At 33.2% G+C, this 8,192-nt stretch overlaps 1 pseudogene; it reads right to left on the bottom strand.

Annotated features, from left to right (window-relative positions):
• Positions 1–854: 854 nt before the first annotated feature.
• Positions 855–5,039, bottom strand: LOC120174143 (annotated as a pseudogene).
• Positions 5,040–8,192: the final 3,153 nt, after the last annotated feature.

Raw genomic sequence — 8,192 nt, 5'->3', positions numbered from 1 at the left:
TCAGTGTTCTGATAATTAATATTCGTGTTTGGAATTTGAAAATAAAATACGCGTAGCGATTCTAATGACGCTTTAAAAATCGCGTTGCGATTTACGGATACGCGTTGCGATTTTACGTATTGTCGTTGCGATTTACGGATACGTATTGCGATTTACGTATTCTCGTTGCGATATACAGATACGCGTTGCGATTTACGTATTCTCGTTGCGATTTACGGATACGCGTTGCGATTTATATGTTCGCGTTGCGATTTATATGTTCGCGTTGCGATTTTCATATTCGCGTTGCGATTCTTGAAAATAGCAATGCTAATTTGTACTATCGCATTGCGATTCTTCATAATCGCGTTGCGATTCTGGGAACTGATTTGCGATTCTGAAGATCGCGTTACGATTTTTATTTCGTATTACGATTTTGTTGGTCATTTTGGCAAATCCAAAAAAAAATTGATTAAAATCGTATATTATAAAACATTTTTGGTCACTGAGGTTATTTTCTCTTACTAAAAATAAAAACAAAAGGAAAAAATAAAGATACATTATCATAAAGCAAAGGAAAAACACAGATAAATATACATTATCATAAAGCAAAGGAAAAACACAGATACTGACGGTCACAAAGACGGAGAAGAAGAAAAAAAGACTAACGACATCTAAATGAAAAGATAAATAGAGAAAACCCTATATTAATTAAATTCTTTTGCAAGTCTCAAAATACATAATTATTAACCAAACCGAAATTGAGTCTAATGGATACTTAGATACATAAAGCCATTTTCAAAACTCTGCGAAACAAGTATTTTACGTCACATTTGCTAAAACAAAAACTATGACTATCAAATATCACCCATGCATATATGAATTTCCATTCTCTTTTCACTCCATTAATCATTAACATAAATCACACTAATCCATACTTCCATTGCGTCTACAACTTTCCGGAACCTCGTCCATCATCACCGGTTCCCAACAACACCAGACGATAAAGAAAACAAGGAAAAGCAACATGCGTATGTAACATCTAAATACTTGATGATGCTGTTTTACATGGCTAATGTAAGCATCTGTATATTTTGCATGCATTCATATTTTCACTTGGTAGACTTGATTTCAACCTTGTGGATGTAAGAAATGATCGACCCTAGCGTTTGTTGCCCTTGAGATAAATTTCATGCAAATTGGTGGTTGAACCCCAACTAAAGCGAGTATTGAGCCCGGCAAAGTCCATATACCGTCGCCACAAATCAAACCAGAGGCAACTGCTGCTGAAAATGCATCTGCCTTTTCCTTGTTTAACTTTTGCCAGACAAACAAAATAAAACTTCCAACGCACATGTCGATGGCGAAGTATGGGCCGATGTAGAAAGGAATTGCCATTGCCATTGGAAGTGGAATGAATGCTCCCCATTTCTTACCCAGCATATCTTTAGTGACGTTATCACGATGGCTCCACCGAAGAACACATAACATAACACAAGGCACTCTTTCGGTAGAGCAGAGAAGCCTTGGACCCCAATATAGACATGTTGCGGTAAACAGTTGCGAAAGGAGCAGGATATTGACTTTCAGGAAGTCCGAGGTCATCGAATGCCTTGTAGAATAGCCAGAAGACACAAGGTGAAACTATGCAGCCCATGGCAGTGCCAATAACTTGGCTAACAAACATGGACCTAGGAGAAGCAAGGGTCATGTAACCAGTCTTAAAATCCTGCATTAGGTCAGAGGCTGTTGAAACAATATTCATCATTACACCACATGATATGAGGCCTGCAAGGACTCCGCCATTTGAACCTGCCCAAGCTCCGATCGTAAATATTGCAAGCTTGCCGTAGGTCGAAGCAAGCGACCAATCAGTCAGTCCGGTTCCATACGCATTACAGAAAGCCAGTGGGTGCAAAGATGTAGATGACCAAAACATAATACCATTTGAGTTCGTGAAATATGCAGGGAAGAACGATGGTGGAGACGGAGGCAATTGTTACATAACCTGCAATAGAAAACCATGTAGGAATCCGATCTTTTAGAAAGAGTGAGTTCGGCGCCGGTCATCGTAAGATAGCTTCTCAGAGGTATCAGGAGAGTCCTGGTTTGCAATGGGGAGAGCTTGTGTCCTCGAAGTTGATAAAACAAGCCTGTGAGGGTTCTAGTTAACACCTTGATAAAGTTGTATAGCCCATCACCCAGAATCATGGCAATGGCAATAATACCTGGACTTGGGGAAAAGTTAAAAGAGTCAATGAGTAAGAACGGATCTTGAGATCAATAGAACGCTGTCAGGAAACTACAGTTTCAATGGTCTTATAAGAAACTAACCTTGTAACCTTGTAGGCCATGCATATTGCTCGGGGGAAGACCAGCAGGATACCAATCACCCTGTCTTTTTTCAATGAGCGGCCACATTAGACCCCATGAAAGTATTCCTCCAAGCAGCACCGATATGTTTATTATGTAGGGACAAATCATCCCTACTCCCACATATGTTGTTGAAAAATCAAAGAAAAACCTGAAATATTAGCAAAGGAGTCGCTTAGTACTTGTTTCCAAAATATCCTAAAATCTTCATCAACCGTACGTTTATTGTGTTGCTAAAAAATTGAACTATTTTACACACTTATGCTCATATGCTTTAAGCCCGAACGTAGGGAAGTTAACAAATCCACAATCCTCTCCACCAGTGAAAAACCACTGAAAAAACCCCACAAAAAGCTGAAAGAAAAGAACTTCCCCAATGTTTTTACTTGCTTCCTACAAGTAAAAAAAAGAAGCAAAGATTACAATGTAAATGCCTAACTGATCAGCTTTAATTAGATAATGATGTTACTTTGCTAGCTTTGCTCCTTGAGGAGTGTGGAAGCTATTGATGAGATGTGCAGTTGCAGTACCACTTGGATATGTCAACTTGAAGTCTATGACCATGATCTGAGGAAAAAAAAAGAGGACATAAAATTGGCTGTGGAGGTTAACACTGACATAGAAAAAGCCTTTCATTGCAAAAGTATCATCATTATCAACCCAATGATTTCAATCCTACATATAAACAATATATACTATTATAGACATCGTGCGTCAGGAAATTAGCATATATGGTAGGACAAAGTGTAGCATACCTTCCGAAGTGGCACCACGGAGAAGAGACCAAGAAAGCTAACAACAAAGAGGAAGCCAATAATCCATCCTAGGGACGGATTCTTGAACCCACCATTATCCCCTGATTGTTTGGTGACACGTTCGCTCATTGCAAAGAGGTAACTTCCGAATCCACCTGTTTGTCAGCAAGTAAAGCAAGTATAAAGTTTCATCAAATCAGTTGAGGTAGTAATTTTAGCAAAATGAATGCTGATATTATCTTTAATCAATCATAACACACATCATACACAACAAAATTTTCAATTCAAAACATGTAAGTTATATACTGTAAATGAAATTTGTATAATTAATACAAGATGATTTCCCCCTCTCTCCAATGGTTTTAGGGTTACATCATAACATTTTGTCACTTTGTTTCTGTATCTTATATAAATTAATATATCACACAATGCACGTCAAAGGTAAAAGAGTGGTTTCATAATCACCAATGGATCTTGTTCGTTTCACAGTTTACAGTGATATATGTTCATCTTTACAACACAGCATACATCTTCATTATTCCATATGTTCACCTTTTAATATGTTGAATGGCACATTAAAATTCAATGGAAGTCCACTAATAGTTTTATCAATTCGACTTTAGTTTTTAAATCGGATAGAAAGAAGGCCAAATATTGAATTTTGAAGTGGTGAGGTTGGTTAATAAGGAGCAACGAGTCCATGGTCCCGGATTACATTACATACTAGGCTAGGGAGTGGTATCCAAGCAGACAATTATTGATTTATGATATGGGTTAGAATTGATTCAAGGATCTTTGTTTTAACAAGGCTGATTCTTTTGATTTGATTCTTTGGGGGTTATACGTATTGGCAAGTTTTTTAATCATTTTGATTAGGTTATGTTATCTTCAGAGTATATCTTTGAGTTTTGTTCATGAGGTTTTTATTCAATAATATTACCATTGGTTGAGAGCAAAATTAAGGAAATTAAAAGCAATTCAATTTCAAAGTTTGAAGGAATTTAAAAACTAGAATCTCTATGCTTCAATCTTACATAAAGGAGAAAGAAAACTGATAAATAAACCAGAGTTATCATAGAAACCTTTTAAGCAATGAAAAGATATGAAAACATGACTTTAGCATTCCTAAGCAGTGTGAAATGGTGACTTTTCCTTGTCTCCCCCCCCCTTTTCCTTTGGATGTCTTTATCACTATTCTGATGACCAGTTCAATCCCATTCCCCAAAGCCATCACAGTCACTCATTATACTCTCTCTTCTCCAATTAATAATTAATGAATTTGCACCTATTTTTCAACTGTAAAAAAATAAACTGATTAAAAAGAAAAGCTTTATGATAATAATATATTTAACGTCGCCAAAGGAACTTGTTCAAATTGGAATTAATTAATGTTCTACACTAATTTTGATAAATTTAATTCATGAAATTAATTGTTTTCCTTTAATATTAATAAAATCAAACGAAAGAAAAATAAAAGAACTCACCGCTGAAGGCGATGCCGGAGGAGGCGACGACGCAGGTCTGAATGACGGTGTTCTCCTGGCGAGTGAAGGGCTGCCTGAGGAGGCCGGATTTTTGGAGCAACTTAGTCCACGTCTTGACGAAGAAAAACCCTAGCAAACCGGCGGAGACATTAAGGGATGGGATGATTCCGGTTGTTAAATTGAGCTTCATTACTATGAAACTGAACAATATGCTCAACACGAAGCTGACGCCAAAGGCTCTCATGGTCAGCTGTTTCCTCCAAGGCGGAACTTGCCTGCTTTCGAAGAGTTGCTCCACCGATATCTCGTGCTCAGCTCGCTTCGTCTTGTTCTTGCTACCATCGTCGTGTTGTGGTTGTTGTTCATGGTCCAACTCCACCTTGTCTTCATCTCTTCCGTTCCCATCCATCTCTTCAGGAATCTTTGTCCTTTACAATTGAAATGAATGTTATTATTGGGAAGTGGGTTGGTTTCATTTATAGGCAAAAAAGTGTTTGGCCAGTAGACTACACGAAAGACGTTAGTATTAAAATACTGTATTCATGATAGGGATGGAATACGGTGTAAATAAGCTTAGGATAAACTACGGGTTTAATACCTAATTTATTATTTTTATTTTATTTTAATATCTAAACTTTAATATTTAAAAACTAGAGACATTGGAATTAATTCTCAAAGACCCAAAGAACTTTAGGTACCAAAATTCAAAAGAATATATCTTGTAGGTGTGTCAGAGCAATAGTGATTAAGATATATAATTTTAAATGCTTCAGTCACATAAGAAAAATGATTGATAACCTTTTAACTTAAAGCTTTTTAATTTTGTATATTAGTTTCCTACTGAATTTTATGCATGCATGAGTGTTGAACATGTTATTTACATGTTTTCTATCTCATGTATGTTAAAAATATGATATGATGAAATGTTTTTTAAAGTTAATATTTTTTGTTTTAATTCATCGTAATGATTTTTGGTCAAATTATGATTTTATGTTTTAAATGATATTTTTTAATATTGACCTTTATTTGAGTGTTTATGCATATGTTCTTTATTGCCTATGGTATCTTTCTAACAATTGATATCTATGATGAATACATTACATTTTGTAATGCTTTATGCATATGAGTCATAATGTCTTATTCATGATATTGCGCAAGGTATAATAGACTTGAATATACATTGAATTTCATGTGTTACTAACATGTTTGCTCATCTTAGTTGAAATTCAATATTCTTTCAGTGCTAAAGTTTTTCTGTCAAATTTTTTCATGAAATGCCTTTATTGAGGGAGAGCTTTAAAATTTTCAAATGATTTTATTTTAATTTTTTTTCTTACTCTTAATTTTATTTTGGACTTAAAAGTTTAAATTATTTTTGATATAACAAACAAGGGGAGAAGTATAGGTTTGAAAAATTCAATTTCAAAAATGTAAAAGGGGAAACTTAAACATTTTCCAAAATGTTTCTTTTTTTTTCATGAAATGTTCTATTAAGTGGGAGTTTTGCCAAAAACCTTTTCAAATGTTTTTTTTACGTAAAAAAAGGGAGATTGTTGAACATATTTTGATATAACAAATTAAGGACAAAAATGGTTTTGGACTTAATTGAATTTATTCAAATTTTTCAAAAATAATTCAAAGTCCATAAAACTTGAATTTGAACACAAAAAAAATTTCTGGGTAAGTAGTATCGATACTATAAGAACAATATCGATACTGCATGAAAAATACCGATATTGTTCTTGCATTACCGATGCCAAAGGTAAGAAAAATATCGATACTTCCCACCTGTTATTTTTAAAAATGTTCAAATTCTAGTAAGTAAAATTTGTATTGATACTCTAAGGGTGCGTTTGGTTCACGGAATGTAAGATTACCTCTAGGAATAGGATTACCATAATGTAACATTACCTAACACATTACTGGGAATATTACATTACTGTGTTTGGTTTGTTTGGCAGGAATGTAAGATTACAGTGTTTGGTTGAAGGAATTAAATATTAATGGAATGTATATTTTACGAAATTGTCATTGTTCTATATTTTTTAACAAGTGGAATTCTAAATATTTAAATGAAAATATTTAAATAAAAATTCATCGAGAATATATTACTTTATTATTTTTAATATATATACTTTTTAATAAAATTTATGTATAATTTTTTTTATAAAATTTAAAAGATAAATGAGTAGAATAAAAGAGTAAATATATCATGTATTATTTTAATTTTAAATAATATTAAATTTTACATAATTTATCTAAAAATATATTAAAATTTTACATTAACATTTAACTAAATAAGCATATGAACATTTTAATAGATGAACAATTTTACTCCTACCAAAATGTACAAAGATGACTTTATTATAAATGAATACATTTACTTTTTAAATGTGTATAATTAAATTAAAATTTTATATATACAATTAAACAAAAATCAAAATTATATATATTATATAAAATTATAAATTAATGTTTATGTATTTCTTTTGGTACATAATTAATATTTATGTATTACTTACGTATTTAACAAAATTAATGTGTAATTTTAATAATTATCCAAAAAAATCAAAACTTAATTCAAGTGATTCTTAGATAACATATCATCTAATTACTGGTAGCTTATGCATGCTTTTCTAGCCTTATTATGAGCCTTGCCATCTAATTACTTGAAGATGTCAAAAGTACATAGAATTTGATCAACTATACATACTACAAGCTAAAAACTACTCGGCCTACAATTTTCCATCAAATTCAGTTTTCTTTGTTTGGAGTCCAAAATGGCCCTTGCTTGCTACCCAAAGTCAAAATCCAGGAACTAACTTCTCAACCTTGATATAACTCAAAACCAACACCTAAAGCACCAAGTAAACCTCCTTTTGAGTTGAAGTGGTTATAGAATATGATATAAGGTTTGATAAATAAAAGTTTGCATTTGATGCACCCTTACTTTGAGGATCTCCAAGCTGTATATAACCAGAATATGATGAAACAAAATCATTACTGCTTAAAAAGCTGTTACTGTACATAGGCTTCAATAGATGGAAAAAACTAGTGTTCAAGTAATACCAACTTACTTTGTTAACTAGAGAAGATAATAGCTTACGTTCTTGCTCTGGTTTTCTCTTTAGCAGTGTATACATGGTCTGCAAAATATAAAGTTAAGACATTTGTAATATAACCTAACGTAAACAAGAACTGAAGTACAATAAACATTTCCAATTACTCATTTTAGGATATGAGATTCCATCCCCCAAAGTAAATCCTTGACCTTGCAAGGCACAAATCAAGATACTCTAGATTGACCTATGATCTATTTTCAATTCAACTAAATTTAGATGTATCAAGTAAGCTTAAACTACCATGTAAAATAGGAATTCCAACAAAAACCTTCAACAAAAAGACCAAAAAGATTCGATAATTGCACAATTTATACAAAGACTCCTTGTAGTCAATCTTCCATAAAAAGTGAGTTCTGCTAATGATCACAATTCACAAGTAGTGCATAGGTTAGCACTTAGCAGATAAGACTAACCTTTAGTGCCTTTATCTTTCAAAGCCAGTAACATATCTCTCGATGCCTCCTCAACTGCATTGAAAA

This window comes from Hibiscus syriacus, unplaced genomic scaffold (genome assembly GCF_006381635.1).
Source record: "Hibiscus syriacus cultivar Baekdansim isolate YM2019G1 unplaced genomic scaffold, ASM638163v2 tig00112000_pilon, whole genome shotgun sequence".
Lineage (NCBI taxonomy): Eukaryota > Viridiplantae > Streptophyta > Magnoliopsida > Malvales > Malvaceae > Hibiscus > Hibiscus syriacus.
The sequence above is the reverse complement of the archived record's forward strand: the minus strand, read 5'-3'. Positions and strand labels throughout refer to the sequence as shown.